This window comes from Sus scrofa, chromosome 16 (genome assembly GCF_054392235.1).
Source record: "Sus scrofa isolate SSC_HxYL_T2T_F1_AM1 chromosome 16, Sscrofa_HxYL_maternal_Yorkshire_Landrace_v2.0, whole genome shotgun sequence".
Classification (NCBI taxonomy): Eukaryota; Metazoa; Chordata; class Mammalia; order Artiodactyla; family Suidae; genus Sus; species Sus scrofa.
The window spans coordinates 60,163,415-60,181,840 of record NC_139398.1 but is presented as its reverse complement, the minus strand read 5'-3'; the positions used below and the strand labels follow the sequence as shown (position 1 = coordinate 60,181,840).

General features: G+C 45.5%; 1 long non-coding RNA gene across 7 annotated transcripts in view; it reads right to left on the bottom strand.

Annotated features, from left to right (window-relative positions):
* Window positions 1-18,426, bottom strand: part of LOC110257309 (uncharacterized) — a 407,691-nt gene that overhangs the window by 160,160 nt on the left and 229,105 nt on the right. For 3 of the 7 annotated variants that reach the window (XR_014831513.1, XR_014831514.1, XR_014831515.1), the window contains exon 1: window positions 10,274-10,396. The exons of the other annotated variants lie outside the window; for them this stretch is intronic. This is a non-coding gene — a long non-coding RNA (uncharacterized LOC110257309). Of the gene's footprint in view, window positions 1-10,273; window positions 10,397-18,426 lie in introns of those variants that run through there. 7 annotated transcript variants of the gene reach the window in all.

Genomic DNA, 18,426 nt, shown 5'->3' with positions numbered 1-18,426 from the left:
GATCAGAACCACGCGCTTTGGGAGTTCCCGTCATGGTTTAGCGGTAGCAAACCAGACTAGCATCCACAAGGACGCGGGTTTGATCCCTGGGCTCACTTAGTGGGTTAAGGATCTGGCATTGCCGTGAACTGTGGTGTAAGTCACAGATGTGGCTCAGATCTGTAGTTGCTGTGGCTGTGGTGTAGGCTGGCAGCTGTAGCTCTGATTTGACCCCTAGCATGCTGCAGGTGTGGCCCTAAAAAGACAAAAAACAAAAAACAAAACCATGCACTGTGTCTGCAGCTCTCTGAAGCCCTTGCAGGAGATGGGCAACAGGTACTCTCTGAAAATCCTTTGTTGGCCATCCCTTTGTTTAGAAATCACAATAAACTCCTCTTTAGATGTGACCCACACGCCCACACATTTTTTAAAGGAAAGATGAAGGGGAGAACTTGTCCACTTGCCTCCAAATAAGATGAAAAGAGACAGAGAGGAAATGCTGCTGGTGAAGCAAGAAGCAGCTCAGAACGCTCCCTCCCCTCAGAACCCGAATGCAACATCAATTGTTGCAACTCAGAGCTCATCCACAGGCCATTTGTGGCAAACCCCTCTCCGGCCTGTCCCTGTACTGAGGGTGATGGCAGTTCTGAGGTTTTAAGACTGTTCGGGGATTGGGTGATTCCCCAGCCCCTTGGGCAGAGAGCTGAAGCAACGTGGGAAATGCCCAGTAGGAAATAAAAAGGGGTAAAGAGCAAGGGAAACCCTGTGTTCAGACTCAGCTCCTTGATCTCTCCACTGCATTTCCCAGGGGTCATCTCCCATGGGCAGGACTCCCCTTCCGGGGATGGGAGAGGCTAGCAAACTCCAGAGACTCCTGGGCCAAGGATAACAGAGGAATCTCGCCCAGGGGACTGGCCCTGCCCTGGTCCAGCCAAAACCCCACTCAGCAGGTCTGTTTCCCTCTGAACAGCCAAGCCTGGCTCCCAAGCCAGGAGAAATTAGAATAGTCTGACAAGATTTGCACTGTCAGAAAGCAAGTTTTATTTTTACCCTCAAGCCTGTGATCTTCTAGGTGTCTGCAAATTGGGGAAATTATTTTTACCCAGATGCAAAAATCAAGTTATTCCCCTTTGCCTTCCTGCCTGCCCTTCCCACATAGTGTTGGCGTTGCTGGCTGGAGTTGGCTGACCTCTGCAGAGTCGGAACTGAGCTGGAACCTTGCAGGGACCTCTTTCAAGCTATGTTATTCTAGGCGAGTTGTTTATTTGTTTGTTTGTTTTTAAACCTTCTCTGGATCTGAGTCTCCTTATCTGTAAAACACACTGGGTTAGAGGAGAAGGCCTTATAGTGTGAAAGAAGTAAAAGACAAAGGTTTTTGAAAAATTCATCCATTTTAATACAATCTGTTTTGCCTTTCCTCCCTCCCATTTATAAAAAGGGCAGCATCTTATTTCTGCAGGTGTGAGAACATTCGCCACATTTTGGAAACGTATTGTCTTTACCGAATGGAAGGAATGAGTAATGGAAGAAAAGATAATAAATAGAGAATGCAAGAAATGAAACGGTCTGGTTTGCAGAGCCTGAAACATCCAGCCTGTAGCTTCAAGGGCCGAGCTTTGCAGACTCCCTGGCTGGGGTACCTCTCAGCCACTACCTTCCACAGGAAGCACCATTTGAAGTTCCATCTCTCAGCTTCTGCCTTGACATCTTCAGGGTTAAAAGGCAATGAGTGGAGCTGCACAGGACATGAGATGGTCCTACTGGACTTTCTGAGGAACCCAAGGGAGGCAGGACAAGGGTTCTCCAGACCCGCACACTGGGATCAACAGCACGCTAGAGGGATTTGTGGGGCAATTGCCAACCCTCCAGCAGTTCAGAGGAAGGGGTCAGGAGAGCTGGACCAGGTCTGGCACAGGGAATACCAACCATCCACAGTGCTCCAGGAGCCAGGAAAGAAAGAATGCGTTACCTCCAGCAACCAAACCAGTGGCCTCATCTTTCACTCATGCCTTTCTGCTACCAAGATTCCTTGAGAAATACTACTCTGCAGAAAAGAAGATCAGGAGGTGAATAAGACAGAACTCCACCCTCCCAGATACTCCTTCTGGTAGAAGAGCTTACCATTTAATATATGACTAAAGTTCGAGTACTCTACTTGAGGGAGGGTACCTGGGTCCCTCCCTCACTTAACGCCTAATTACATTTTTAAAAATTAACTTTATTAGGATAGGAGTTCCTCTTGTGGCGCAGCGGAAACGAATCTGACTAGGAACCATGAGGTGGCAGGTTCAATCCCAGACCTCACTCAGTGGGTTAAGGATCTGGCAGTGCCGTGAGCTGTGGTGTAGGCCCCAGACAAGGCTCGGATCCCGTGTTGCTGTGGCTCTGGCATAGGCTGGTGGCTGCAGCTCCGATTCGACCCCTAGCCTGGGAACCTCCATATGCCGCGAGAGCGGCCCAAGAAATAGCAAAAAGACAATAAATAAATAAAAACTTGTAAAAAAAAAAAATCCATCGACTTTAAGGATTCTGGACTCTCAATTCTGTTCCATTGAACTATGCCTGTCCTTATGCCAATACTAGACTGTCTTGGTCATTGTAGCTTTATACCAAGTTTGGAAAGTAGAACACGAAAGTCCTCCAGCTTTGTCTCTCTCTCTCTCTCTCTCTTTTTTTCTTTTTTTTACAAAATTGTTTTGGTTATTCTGGGTTTTACTTTCACCCAAATTTTAGAAAAAGCCTGCCACTTTCCATAAAAAAAAGTTGACGTTTTTATAGAAATTATAGGTCAATGTGGGAAGAATTGCCATCTTTATATTACCATCTTCTAATTCATAAATGTGAAATGCCTCTCCATTTACTTAGGCTGAATTGTCTCTAATTCCCCTCAGCAGTGTTTTATAATTTTCAGTGTATCATTTTACACATTTGTTAATTAATGCATTCCTAAGTATTTTATTCTTTTTAATGATATTGTGAATGGGATTGTTTTTTTTCTTTTTCAATCATTCATTGCTCATCTATAGACATATAATTGATTTTTCTATCATGTCAACTTGCTGAACTTGTTTAATAATTCCAATAGTTGCGTGTGTGTTCCTTAGGGTTTATCTAATTATTTTTAACTTCAAACATAACACAACAAGTTTATAAATCCAGTTTGCTAGCTCACAACAGACCAAAAGCTACAAATTAGGAGGAGCGATTCAAGAAACAGGTGCACTGGTATCGCTAACAGATGACATAGCCTAACAATTAAGACAACAGCAGTGGCGGGGTGGTTGGGGGGGGAGAAAGCGAATTTCAGAGACTTAGAGTCTAGGATCATTCAGGCAAGGGGTGAGCAGTGCCACAGGTCTCAAATGACACTGACTACTCCACAGAGTTAGCAGCCTATGATAATGAACCTCTCAAGAAAGAAAAAAAATAATTAGGTTCAATGACTGCTGTTTACAAGAAATAAAGATACATGCCTGTCTATCCACTTAAGACGGGTAATATTTTTAGAGCTTTCCATTTGCTAGAACATATTTTTTCTCTGCTAGAAGATTCATTCACTCAGAGATGCTCCCTGAGGTATTGCTGTCTTCTCTTTTCCTGGAATCCAGGGTCACCGTGGCTGCCACCAGGGCCATCAGGCCTTTCCCAGTGGTTCCTGGGATCCTCTGTATCAGGGAAATTTCTTCAAGTTAATTTGCCTTAGAAAATCATCTCCTGCTGGCATTGAGGGGGTTGCTAAGTCCAGGTGGAGGTCTGATGCTGCCTGCCTGTATTCTCAGGACAAAAGCTAGTGAGCCAGGCCCAGGGAGAAATTTATGCAAAGAAAATTAATACTGCAGAATGGCTTCCTATCTGAAGGCAGAAGAAAGCTTGCTAAAGCCATTAAAGCGAGTTAAGTGCTCACACACAGCACCGGCCCTGCCCCCGGGGCAGGCTCTCTGTGTCTGCTAGCTTCCCAGGAGCTCGGATGGAACAGATGGGCAGGGCCCTGGGGACAAGGAGGCCAGGGTGTGCAAGAAGCAAATGTGCGCCAGTCCTTTGCAGAGCTCCTAAGAGAAACAGCCCGTGGGATTTGTTGGGGTGGGGATGGAGAGGCCGGCCAGCTGTTCCACAGGGATCCTTCAGCTGTGACCCTCAGACAGGCAGGTGATTGTCGAAGGAACCTTTTCTGTTTCCAATGGTGACATTCAGGGCATGAATAGCGTGCTGCTCTCTCACTCTGTATTGCAGATTTCAGAGTGGAAGAGAGAGGGAGAGAGAGAGCACACACATGAGCAACAAAGATGCCATGTCATCGCTGATCATCCAGGCGGGACTCGCTCCTGCTGGCCCCCAGGTCCTGGGAAGATGCTCTCGCCTCTTCCCATCTCCTGGTTGCATCTGACCCCTGTCTGCCAAGGCCCATTCTTACTCTCAGTTCCCCTCTTTGGCTTCTCACAGACATCGCTATAGCAAACAGCCAGAGCACATACCAAGCTGTTGGTCCTAGCAACCCATGTGAATCTGAGCTGCCTCCACCTCCCTCTCAAGGAGCCGCTCTGCCCGCCTGGCTATGCGGAGCCAGGTGCAGGCAGATCAAACAGTGCTGACTCTGGGCTGCAGGCTCTGGTGCCCAAGCTGGGGGGCTGAACACAGGTTGCTTTGCCTCTTAGGAGCAGGAGATAGTCCAGCAAGAGGGGAAAGCCACAGTCTGGAGTCGGGGAGGGGGGGCCACCTTCTCCCAGCTGCCAGCTGGGCACCAGTGGTCCCAGCTGCACCTTGCCACAGTCCCTCTAAGGCTGAGCATTTGCTTACTGACTGTCTGCCCTCCTGACATCAAGTCAGGGTCAGGAGAAGGCAGGAGCAGGTGCTGGTGCCCAGAAGAATTGCGGTCATCACAACCAGAAACAGAGTCTAGAGTCTCATCCAAAGGCCTTAGAGACAACCAGCAGCTAAAACCTGTTAGGCCTGCAAAGAGAAAACCGAGCTGACAGGTAGAGAGACTTCCTGCATTATGAAACCATGGCCACAGTCTGGGAAGCACAGAAGGAGCAGACTGGTGAAAGCACAAAATATTTGTTCTCATTTGAGGGACTGACTAATCAGGATCTGAGGTGGGGGGTGGGGGGGCAGGTTTGGGGGGGTGGGTGTTGGGCAGATGAAGCACTAGCCTTGGGCATCTGTGGGAGAGCTAAATACGGGAATGGCACACGGAAGCACAGCTTGTCCCCTGCCAGGCAGCCAATCAGAGTTCTCCAAACAATAGCTGTTTCAATAACAAGGTAGGAACCTTCCCTGTTTCCAGCATTGTAAAGGACTGGGTCGTTCCGTACGAGTGTGATTGCCCCTCAAATGGCAGAACTTTTTTATATTTGTAACTTCAGATATCATTCTTCAACCCAACACTTGTGTGGCTCTTACCATTTAAGAAAAAAAAAAAAAAGGATAAATCACAAAGCCTGTGAATCCCACAACTCATTTATGCAACCAATGAATATGCACCAGGTTCCTCTCCTGTGCGAGGCACCAGAGTGGATATAAAATTGCCTCAGGCATGAACGCTGCTCTCTGAGAGCTCATGGGATGATAGAGAACATGCACTGTGTACACAGCTGCAGGACAAGGTGGACAGTGGCACCTCATGGAGGTTTCTTACAGGGGAGAGCTGAAATAAACTCTATGAGCACATATGGGTTGGTAGACACACATGTAATTCCTAGTTCTGTCTTTTGAGAGAGCCTAGAAACAGTGACATCCCAGTAGCCACATGGCTAATGCCAGATCTTACTTTCTAAATACCTTTCTCCTATAAAAGAACCCAAGGCTACTTGGAAAAATGGCTGATTCTAAAGGAGGGGGATGAAAAGAAAGGATGGAGGAGCCATGTCAAAAGGATATAGGTGCCCACTTGAAAAAACTCTCAAGAGCCAAAGCTAGAACGATCTGAGCCAGTAAATAATAATAACATTGAATTATAACCTAAAGAACAAAATAAATATCCATGATTCCATTCTGAGATGATGAAAAGAAAGAAAGAAAGAAAGAAAAAAAGAGGAAAGAAAAAGCGAGAAAGAAGGGATAGAAGAATTCCAATGAATAAATGTAGAAGGAATGAGTAAAAGAGACATCATTAGAATACCATGGTAATAATTGCTGTAGGCAGGATACATTGATAAATGCTAAAATTAGTGGGAGAAAATTTAAGAGGAAATACAGCCTCAAAGTGTTGCTTCCCAAATTCATTAATTATTGTGGTGGGGTTCTAACATATGATCACAAATTGTTTGATACCCTGCCTTTTAGGAAATGGTATTTAATTCCCCTCCCCTTGGGTATGGGCTGGATATAGAGACTCATGAATATTCATGGAAGGAGAAATACAGTAACATTACAGTGGAGAAACGTGGCAAATAGTACCTTAAAAGAGGGATCAGGATTATCATCACTAGTGATAAATCATGCTGATACTGTGTGCCAGCTGATATCATGGGATGAGAAGAGCACTTCCCTGTGATCTTTTCCCAAAACTCTATAATCTCAGCTTATTAATGAGAACACACCAGATAAACCCAAATTGAGGGCCATTCTATAAAATACCTAACTACTCTTCAATTGTGTCAAGGTCACTAAGTCAAAGAAAGACTAGGAACTATCACCGTTTGGTGGAGATTAAGAAGTCATGATGACTAAATGTAAGGTGGATTACCAATTAATCCAATTAATTAATTGGTAATTACTCTGATTACCTTGGATTGGATCCTGGAACAGAAAAAAGACAGTAATGGAAAAACAGGAAATTCCAATAAAGTTTAGAGTTTGGTTAATAGTAGTGTATTAATGTCAATTTCTTAGTTTCGACTAAGGTACCATGGTTAAGTAAGATGTTAGCATAGAAGGAAGCTAGGTAAGGGTATACATTTCTATATGTGAGCTGGCGCAAATCCTGAGCACACGGCCAAGTATGCATGTCTAGAACATACCCCCAGAAGCACAGCAAAGGCTTTGAAAAGTGAGCCATATAAATCACTACTCCTGAGCAATATATGAAGAGCAGACAGCCTCCAAAAGCACAGCAAAGGCTATGAAAATGATATGGGGACTGGAACCACCAGGCACAGAGAGTAAGACAGAATTTGCAGTGTAAACCTAATTGACATGACTGCCTGCTAAAACCAAAAGCTCCATGTTCTCTGGAGGATTTTAACAGGACCCAGAGCTTCATGACTTAATATCCAAAGTGTCCTTATCATCTCTAATTGCCCCACATACCAAGAACCAAGAAAGTATGACCCATTCTCAAAGGGAAGAGACAATCAACAGATGCCAACCCTAAGATGACCCAGATGTCGGAATTGTCGGATAGACACCTGAAAGCATTATGTGAGGGAAAACTGAACATTCTTGAAACAAATGGGAATTTCTTAACAAGGACACAGAACCCATAGCAAGAGAACCAAATGGGATTTTAGAATAAGAATACACTATCCAAAATAAAAATTCACTAGCGAGGTTGAAATAATTGGAGTCCATCTTCAAAAAAGTAGAGATGACAGGAAAAAAATATGTCATTAACTTGAGGATAGATAAATAGAAGTTATCTGATCTAAAAAACAGACAGAAACTGTTGAAAAAGTGAACAGAGCCTCAGGACCTCTGGGACAATATAAGAAGGTCGAATGTGTGTGTGATTGGAGCCTAAAAGAAGAGGAGACATTGGTACAGAAAACAAAACTTGAAAAAGTAATTACAAAAAACTCCCCAATTCAGCAAAAGACATAAATTTCCAGATGCTCAGGAGCTCAGGGAACATTAAACAGGATAAATTAAAATAAAACCATCATAATCAAACTGTGAAAACCAAAGGAAATAAAGAAAGCTCGACAGCAGCCAGAGGAAATGACACATTACAAGGAGAATAAAAATGTGATTAACTGTGAATTTCTCACAGCAACCATGGAGGCCAGAAAGAAAAAAGCTGTCAATTCAGAATTCTACAGCTCATGAAAATATCCTCAGGTTTGAAGGTGAAATGACACTCAAGTGAAAGAAAATGAAGAGGCTGCATTGCCAACAGAACCGTGCTAAAATAAATGTTAAAGCTGTGATGGAACATGATGGAAGATAATGTGAGAAAAAGAATGTGTATGTATATATGTGTGTTTGTGTGTGTAGAAGAGAGAGAGGGAGACTCGGTCATTTTGCCGTACAGCAGAAATTGACAGAACACTGTAAATCAACTATAACAGAAAAAATAAAAATCTTCCAAAAAAAAATAAATGTTAAAGAAAGTTCTTCAGGAGTTCCCGTCGCGGCGCAGTGGTTAACGAATCCAACTAGGAACCATGAGGTTGCAGGTTCGATCCCTGCCCTTGGTCAGTGGGTTAACAATCCGTGAGCTGTGGTGTAGGTCGCAGATGCGGCTCAGATCCTGCGTTGCTGTGGCTCTGGCATAGGCCGATGGCTACAGCTCTGATTGGACCCCTAGCCTGGGAACCTCCATATGCCGCGGGAGTGGCCCAAGAAATGGCAAAAAGACAAAAAAAAAAAAAAAAAGAAAGTTCTTCAGATAGAAGGGAAATGATCTGAGAGGGAAAATTAGAATTCCAGAAATGAAGGAAGATCATGGAAATGGTAAAAATCTGAGAAAATAAAATAAATTACTTTTCTCCAGTTTTAAAAATATGTATGACTATTGAAAGCAAAGTTATAACATTATTGGGTGGCTAGGGGGCTCTTAATGTATGCAGAAGTAATATATATGACATATATACATAACTAAAACAGAAAAGAAACATATATGGTGGTAAGGTTTCTACATTCTACTGGCAGTGGTCAAATATTAAATGTAAACAGAATGTGGAAAAGAGAGGTATATTTATTAGAATGCCTAGAGAAGCCACCAGAAATAAAACAAGGAGATGTAGCAGTGAGCAGGGTGGCCTGTCCCCTCCCCAAGTCTGACCTCACCACTCCATCCATCTGAGGCTATGGGGAGTGATTGCTCTCCTATAGCTCCCCCAAACCTTCCCTCTGGGGCTCAACAAAAGTCCCCTCCCACAGCCACATTTTCTAATCCCCCCATTAAGAAGGGGACAGAGGCTCAACCCACATCCCATGTCATAAAGCAAGGAAGTGTGAGGAAAGAAAGTCAAGCCCTTCCAGTCCAGTCTTGTGATCCTGCTGATGAGAAAGCCAAGTGCAGAGAAAAGTTAGCACTTGCTCAAGACCCCGCAGCAGGTCCTTATTAGAGCCCTAGAACCAGATCTGCCAATACCACACACCGCTGTGAAAGTGGAGCTCTGGGGCTCCAGCCCCTGCTTCTCTGCCCCACCTACAAGCAGGCTTTTTGTGTCTGGGGCTCTTGTGTCCTCAGGGCTATTGGTAACTGACACATCCATAGCCTCTGTGCCAGGAACTATTCTAAATCTGTCTGTCTATCTGTCTGTCCATCCGTCCGTCCGTCCATCCATCCATCCATCCATCTATCCATCAATCTATCTTCCTCTCTTCCCTTCTTTGTGTCTATCTTTCCTTCTCACATCAATCTTTTCTTCTTTATTACTTTCTATTTTTCCACCCATCTCTCTTTACCTACCTATTTTTTTTTAATTTTTAATTTTTTAGTTTTATTTTTTGTTTTTTTGCTTTTAGGGCCATACCCTTGCCACATGGTGGTTCCCAGGCTAGGGGTCAAATCAGAGCTGTAGCTGCCAGCCTATGCCGCATCTGTGACCTATACCACAGCTTATGGCAACGCTGGATCCTTAACTCACTAAGCAAGGACAGGAATCGAACCCTCATCCTCATGGTTCATTACCGCTGAGCCACAGTGGGAACTCCCCATCTATTTTCTATGCATCTATTTTCCCTTCTTTCCATCCATCTCTCTACCTATCTGCTCACACTAAATCCTCATATTGCTTCAGTTGAGGTAGGCACTACTATTCTCCTTGTTTTACAGATGGAAAAATTAAAGTATTGAGAGGTTAAGAAACTTGCCCAAGAATACACATCTAATAAGTATTTGTTCTGAAATTCAAGCCCAGATCTGACTCAACCACCTGAGTTCCGAACCATCACTGTCCCTCTCTCAAGAAGACCAATCCAGAGCGGAACGCTCTAAAGCATCCCACGGTCCAGAGCAAAATGCGGCCTGACTGCCCCTGACCCATATCCCACACCCTCAGAACATTGCTAACCAGAGGAGATTTGGCTAAAAGGCATATGAAAGGCAGCTTTGAAGGGAAAAAACAAGGAGGTAGGAGCCGGCAAGAGGCCCCAGCAGCCGGGAAGGCACTGTTGCTAGGCAACCTACCTCGCGTCGGGCCTCCGGTCCCCTCAGGACTAGAGTTTCCTCCCAGGCTCCTCTGTTCTTGCTTAACAACGCTCTCCACACCAGCTCCTTCTCCCCTTCCAGCGTGCTGCCCCCTGAATCCCTGCCATCATCCCCAGTCACATGGTGAAGGCAGCTTGGCTCTGCCCCAAGACCCCTGGTGGGGCCAGATAAGGAGCCTCCAGCCATGCGGGAATCCCACCTCCCTTCCTCCCTGGGAAAGTCCAGCCTCCTATGGTTTCCAGGGACTGGGGCTCCAGCCAAGAAGGGGGTTTAGCTGAGCATCCGCAAACCATTTCACAGCTAGGCTGAATCTGCCTGGGGGCAGTGGTTAGCTGCTTGCTGATGGGGTGAAGATAGCTCTCCTTGTCCTGCTTCTCTTTTACCTTCCTCCACGGTGTTTGGCCACCGGTTCTATCCCAGGATCACAGGGTATTGCTGCTAGTGGGGCCTCACACATGTGCCCCTTGGATTCACTGGGAAGTCCCTAAGGAGGCAGATTAATCACGCTGCTCTCTCAACTCCTTGCCTGGTTTCACTGTGATTCACTAAAGGTGAAAGGCTATTTTCACAGCCCAGTAAAAAGGCTAAAAAATGAGATCATCGTGACCCAGCAAAGAAGGGCAGACACCACCCCCCTCCCCCAGGAAAGTCACTGAACGCCATGGGGCTCTCTGAGTGCCTTCTCTGCCATCAAGCCCACGCGTTGGAGTGACTCATGGTCCAGTCTGCTCCTCCGGTGGCATCAAGGAGAGGCCAGTCCTTTCATCACACTGCCACACTGTCTCATTCAGCTCACCACCATTTAGCCACCTTCAGTTCTGAAACACTGAATTATACCACTTTCAGTAAACAGCCTTGCTCGGATGCCTTGTATGGGCTAGATTCTTGACTTTTATAACTTATGTGTGTAGTAGCCAGCAACATGCTAGCAATCACTCTCTATTAAGTTAGTGTCATTAGGAAACTTGCTTTTTTTTCTTTTTTTTTTTTGGCACAGGAAGCTCTAAGAAGGGGAGCCCAGGAAAACAGCTCCCACCTTAAATGCATCCTGATGGCAAATTGTCCAAATAACACTTTGCAGAGGGAAAGGTGTAAGGCTGAGTCTTAATACCCACCAGGCCTGGAAAGGCCCCGAGAAGGAGAAGCCCATCATTGATTTCTGTTGAAAACTAAAAGCATACTTCGTCTACACTCCAACATCTTCTCCCAGGCCATTTCCCAAAGTGGGCTACAACGCCAGGGTCAGTGGGGGGTATTGGGGGGTATCAACACCACCTTCCACTCACTTCTTTTGGAACCGAGAGCTCTCCTGTGGGTCTGTCAAAGAAGGGGGAGAAGACACGCAGGTGGAGGATGAAGAGGCCAAAGCACGTGAGGCCGTCAGGCCTATAATCTTCTCCCATTTGACAAAGGAGGAAGTCGTGTTTCTGACACATTGCCAATTTTTCCTAAACCAGCAGGTAAGTGTCTGCCCTTCTCCTAATCTGGGATCCCAGGTTTGAACACCTGCCCCAAGAGACACGGAGTAACTTTCACGAGTGCCTCTGTGGAGTTCCCAAGGAGTGGGTGTGTCGGAGGGGGAGCACACACGGTTCCTTATTTTCCATCCTGCTGGTGAAACACAAAAAGAACCGGTCTGCCTTGGTTTTCCCTTGCTCCCCTCCCCTTAAGAAGACATCTTGGGTCCATTAGTCCTGAGGCTCCGAGGGGCCCTGTTGGGTAACTTTCCCCTGGGGTGAAAGAAAGGAGGGTCTGAATCACTCCTGTGCTCAGGAAGAAGAGCAGGGACATTCTCTAACCTTTCATCTCAATAGCGCCCCCTACTTCCATCACACGCACAAACACACAGGTATTCGCCACCATTGGCATAACAAATTAGTTTGCTTTCCTCCAAAGGACAAAAGTCTTCCTCGGTTCATCATCAGGCCCTGTCTTCTACCCTCACCTCACATCCTCTGAAACCAAAAGCGAGGCATGGAGGATGGAATAAGCTCAATGGACCAAAGATCTCATTCCTGTCTCTCACGCCCATGGCAGAAACCACCAAAGACGCGGGGAAAGGACTGGAGTATGGGCTCTTGGGGAACCACATCCACAAGCTTCAAGAGGCATCTCGGGCCCTGAAATTAAAGTGTTCCCAAACGATAATTGTTGAGTTGTGTCCTTAGATAAACTCTGTTCGTTCCATCTCCATATATCACATTCTCAGCACTTTGTGGCATTTGTCATCTTCTCTGGACACCTAGGAGACTCGCAGGAGATCTGGGGAGAAGCAGCAACCTTTCCTCCCATGTCTGGTTTTCTTCCTGATGTTGATGTTGAGGCTTAAGAGGTGATACGGGCCTGAGGAAAAGGCCCTCTGGGAAGGTTAATAAAAATAATGCTGTTCCAGCTACTCTTGCTAAATAACAAGACATCCATAGCTTAGGGGTTCAAATGACAGCAGTCATTTATTTTGCTCATAAATCTGCAATTTGGCCATGGCTCAGTGGAGCCAGCTCATTTTGCTCCATTCAGCATCAGCTGGGGCAGCTTCACTAGAACTGGAGCTTCCCCACCAGTGGCTCTTCAAAGAGCCGGCAAGACTGTGCTGTCAGTTCCTCTGCAGGTGGGCTTTGCATCGGGTGGCTGGGGTTTCCTCACAGCATGGAGGCTTGGTCTTGCTGTGAGCATCTCAACAGAAGCAAGAAGCTGGATCACTTCCTCATGACCTGGCCTCCGAAGTCACCAAGTATCACTCACCCCATAGCCAAACGTCCACCCACAGGCATGAAAAGACAGACTCCACCTTTTGGTGGGAGGAGAGTTACTGTTGCCTTGTAAGAAGAAGCACATTGGATGACAGATGCTGTGGCAAGAATTTGGAGGAAATACAACCTGTCATAAACGTTCGCTGTAACTAATATATAATGATTCCTTACAATATTCTAGACTCCAGGCTAAATTGATTAGTGTGAGTTTTTATTCTAAATCTGACTATAAGCCTATAAATCAGGTCTTAGCATTATCCCATTCCATAGATGAGGAAACTGAGGCGTAGAGAGAGCTTGAAAGTGGCACCACTCCACTCTGAATCCAGAACCACTTGGGCCAATTGCCAAAGCTCACAGCCACTGTGCTCCCAGCCTCTCACACCGAAGGCTAGCCCCGGTTCAGGACTCGTTCTAGTAATGCAGTGGAAAGAGATCAGAACTCCTGGATAGGAGCCAAGATTTTAGCTCCTGCTCTGCGCCTCAGGCTTAGCAGTTCCGTTTATTTCATGCCATGTGCTGTATTAAGCACATTACATGCATTATCTCACAGAGTCCCTAACGTTATTCTGTGAGGGGGTTTCATGATGTCCATTTAACAAGCGAGAGAATTAAGACTGCAAGAGATGAAGTAACCCACCCAAGTTGTACGGAGTGTTAACTACTTGAACTAAAATTTAAAATCCATTCTGCCTGACTCCAAGGCCCTTAACCACCTCCATCCAAGACCTGAGTCCCCAGACAAGCCCTTTCACTCTCCGAGCCTTGGACCCTTCACCTGCAAGTGGGGAGGCTGTGATTTCCACAGTCCATTTGTCTTCACCACCTCCACTGGGTGACCCCGGCCACTAGGCACTGAGGCCTCTGGTGTTAAATCCCTTGAAGGCGTGGCTTTTCAGCCTTAGCACTATTGATATTTTGGGCCAGACAATCCTCTGTTTGGGGTGCTATCCTGTGCATTATAGGAATTTTAGGAGCATCTCTTGTCTCTATCCAGGAGATGCCAGTCACATCTCCCTCTGTGAGTTGTAACAACTAAAAATGTCGCCAAGCATTGCCAAATGTCCCCCATGGGGGCAATCTTGCCCCACTCCCTCCCTACTCCCATTAAGAATCTCTGCACCAAGGTAACATTCCAGTGGCCCAATTCTAAATCGTCACAGAGGTCCTGGGGTCAGCATCCCCCTCCTCGGAGGTCCCCGTCCTCTTACTGGTAACGTCACCAGCTGGGAGGATTGAGAGATCTGGATGGTATAATAAGCCCTCTTTTTCCCTTTTATTGGGCTACTTCTCTGCCTTAGACTTAGACTCTCATCGGGTCAGAAACTGGTGGCATTCAGAGGTCAGCAGAGCACAGAGGCCAGCCCGTTTTCCCTCCCTCCCCCCCTTCCTCTCTCATCCCTCCTGCTACCCCTGACTCTGTTGCTCTCTCCTATTCTCCCCACTCCCCCTGACACCACTTTCTCATCAGGCGTTGGCAGAGCAGGGGAGACGCCGTTGCCAGGAAACTGTTTGCATGCTCGGGCACATGGCTTCCCAGCAGGCCCTTCCTCTGCGTGGAGCCTGAGGCGAGCCAACTACATGTCCCTCAGCACCAGACAGCCGGGCACCAGGGGTCCAAAAGCTAAAAATGGACTGTGCTGGGCTCTGCCTTCAATAGGTACTTGAGCCTGTGGAGGCGCCTGAGTCCTTTACACACACAGCTCTCTCCACCCCTCAGGCTCTGGTCACAGGAGCACTCCTGATGTCCACATGGAGCACCGTAGGGGACATACCTGGAGCAATTTATGGGACACTCCAGGACCTCTTTCCTCCAAAGCACAGAGCACTGGGCGGGGTGGGGTGGGGAGGGGACGCAAGAGAAAAAACTCTCACCAGCAGCCTGAGGACTCTGCCCTCTGCCCCTGGAGTTGAGCCAAGATCTCACTACTCCACAAGGCATCTGGGATGCAAACACAGGTTGGAGGAGTTGGGTTTAGAGCCTGCATCTATGGCAGCTTCTCCCCTTGGGTCCCACACCTACCCTTGTGAGAATGAGACCAATCCTCCTCCTGCATGAGGACCAATGAAAACATCTGATGCGCTATCGTGTCTCAACTCCTCTCTCCCACAGGTTCAATACCCCAATTCCTATGAATACCAATTCTGTGATATGATCTGCAGACACAGCATTAGCCTGGATGTATTTCCTTGCCAGTGCCGCCTCCAAAGAAATATACTCAGAATTAATTCCACACATTTTTTTTGTTTTACCATTTCCCTATTGCTGATTCCAGCAGAACAGCCTATATAATAAATAACCTAGACCCAGTGTATTTTTGCAAGCTTCAGCGCATTCTACGATTTAAGTGTGCTGACATAATTACTTAAGGTTTATGTCATCATTGGGACATTGGGATTTCTCCCCAAGTCCTTAACCAGTAAGATCGTAGTATCTCTCAACAGTGAGTCCATATTTTTATTAACACAGCTGATGATGGCATTGGCTTCCTGTGGCCATGTCACATTAATGACCCGCAGTGAGCTAACAAAAAGCTCTAAGGTGATTTTCACATTAACCCCTATTAATGTGGTCAATGGTCACCACACCAGGTAGGTGCAGTTGATTTTTTTTAACCTAAGGACTGGACTTTACATTTGTCTCCACTGAGTGTTACCTCCACAGCTATGTGTATTTTTGAAATTCGGTTCCAGTATATTCATTCCTATCCACTCCACAGTGAGCGTATTTGAAAATCCAACCTTCTGTCTTCATGCAAGTTGTTAAAAAATATTAACTAGGGTAGCACTGGGTTTTTAAATTATCTCCTAAAGAGATTTGTCCATAAAACAGCAGTCTTGAGCCTGGCTGAATAAGCAGCTATGGATTCTTCTAAGCTCAGTACCTGTGAGCTACGGCTATTTGTTTGTTTGTTTGCCGTACTCATGGTGTATGGAAGTTCTTGGGCCAGGGATCATACCCCAGCCACAGCAGTTGACAATGCCAGATCCTTTACCCGCTGTGCTGTACAGGAACTTCGGTGAGCAATAGTTTAAATCTTTGATACAGGATCACCTTGGAACTTTGCTGAGCTTGCTTGCTGAAACATGGAATGGGAATCCGAGAGTTATATGGTGAGAATTGAGCAGAGGAGGGTGGCCGGGACATCAGAAGGTGGAGTGGAAAAGCAGTGATGGTGCTGTTTGAGAAGGTGGAGTCAAATTGGGCACTGAAGTTAGAGAGACACTGCAAACCAAGGAGACAGGCCAGATCTCAGCCTTGGCATCTGAAGCCAGATGGAGCCTTGTCACCATGGCAACTTGTTTGATGGAACACACAAGAACTGATGTATGAATAGCGTGAAAAAGGGTTGGGAAGCAAGAGAAACCACCTGATTGAGCCAGAGGCTATTCTAAATCATCAGGTTTCTAAATAGGCCTCTTTCAAAAGGTGGGGGGAGACTCCTTCCTTAAAGAAACTTATTGAGCTGATGCTGAGGATATAGGAGCTGATGATATTCCTTGTTTACAGCTCTACCCACCCCAACCCTGTCCCATCTACAGGGCAACATTATTTAAAAAAAAAAAAAAAAAAAAAAAAAAAAAAAGGCAAAGCAGAGACATGGACATGACATGTTTCTGCAGGACCCGTGCTGGACCCTGGAAATCATTACTCCTTTTCTAAATTCTGTAAGATTATCTGATTTGTCATCTCTTCTGGGATTTTGCAAGGGATGAACATCTGTGGTTTCTGGGGGGGAAAAAACTTTAGGAAAAACCAGGAGATTTGCTTGCCTCCAGCCATTTGGTACCTCTTTCTCTTAGACTTTAAAGATAACCAATAATAATGGGCTTATAATGCCAGTTTTTGGTGCTATGTGATGTAACTCAACTGGTCTTGAAAGTTACACTCACTTTGCCATTAGGTATTCTTTCCCACCCCTTCTCCTATCTCTGGATGATGTTTTTCCGAGCCATGTTTATTCTGCAAATTTTCAGTTGGGAAGATCCTTCTCTCTGATGGAGGAGGGAAGAAAAACAGGAAATGAGCAGAGCTGCTTGCCTGTCATCTGTCAACATTACATCATCTGCTCCTGGCCTTTATTTCTTCATTGTTTTTTTATCCCTGTGCAGCTTCTTAAAAGCTCTTGTTTTTGCCCTTAGAACTTTCCACGAGCCTCAGCTTGTTCCAGGATCTCACCTTTCTGCACAATTCCTCCAGGTTTGTGCCACTCCTACGAGTTTGTGACTATTTGCCCATTTTGTTTTCAGCAGAATATTATTATACCACTAATATTTTATTTAGCAGCCTCTTCCATCCCTCCCAAGGCAGCTACTCTCTTAGAACCTCTGGCTGTGAGATCTTATCTCCATTTTTCTGGCTTCAGTCTTGAGCCCTTGTAAGCCCAGACTATACGCTAGCAGTGCCGTTCTCAAGGTGCAGAGAACCAAAGAGCATGGCTTACAAAAGAAACTCCAACCCCAAGAGGGTGTGAAATTAAAAAAAAAAAAAAAAAAAAAAAGGAAAATGAGAGTAATAAGCAAAAGTAGAGCACTGGCAAATTCAAATGTCCCTGATCACCTGGGTGTTTATGGAAAGTGCAGATTCTTGGCTTCACCTGGAACTTTCTGGATCTCTAGGGTAGAAACCAAGGCATTCATTTTTAAATGGTTTCATGAGCTGTTTCTCATGTAAACCAAGGTTTGACAGTCACTTTACTGGAGGCCAGAGAAAGGGGAATAAAGTAAGCTTTGATGGCTGAGATGGATTGGAAAATCCGAGCCTACCCATTCCCTTCACTGCCACATTACTCTGAATCAAAATCCTCCTAATTTCAAAGGACTCTAACTGAAGTATCAATGGAGAAAGTTCTAGGGCTCAGTGATAGAACTAGGATTTCATGCTGACATTAGTCATCCTTGCGTTATTTCTCTTCTTAAATTATCCCCATTTATAAACATGCCTCAGAGGTATTGTGGGTTCAGTTGAGACTTCCACAATAAAGCGAGTATTGAAGTAAAAAGAACCCATGAATTTTTTGGTTTCCCGGTGCATGCAAAAGTTATGTTTACACAATATTGCAGTCTATTAAATGTACAATAGCATTATGTCTTAAAAAGGTAAGTGCCTTAATTTAAAAATGGTTTATTGCTGGAGAAAAGACAGTCTCTTCAACAAGTGGTTCTGGGAAATGGACATGTAAAACAATGAGATTAGAACATTCCCTCACACCATATACAAAAATAAACTCAAAGTGGTTTAAAGAACTAACCTAACAGAAACCATAAAACTCCTAGAAAAGAGCATAAGTAAAACACTCTTTGACATAAATTGTAGCAATACTTTCTTGGACCAGTCTCCTAACACAAAAGAAATGAAAGCAAACATAAGCAAATGGGGTC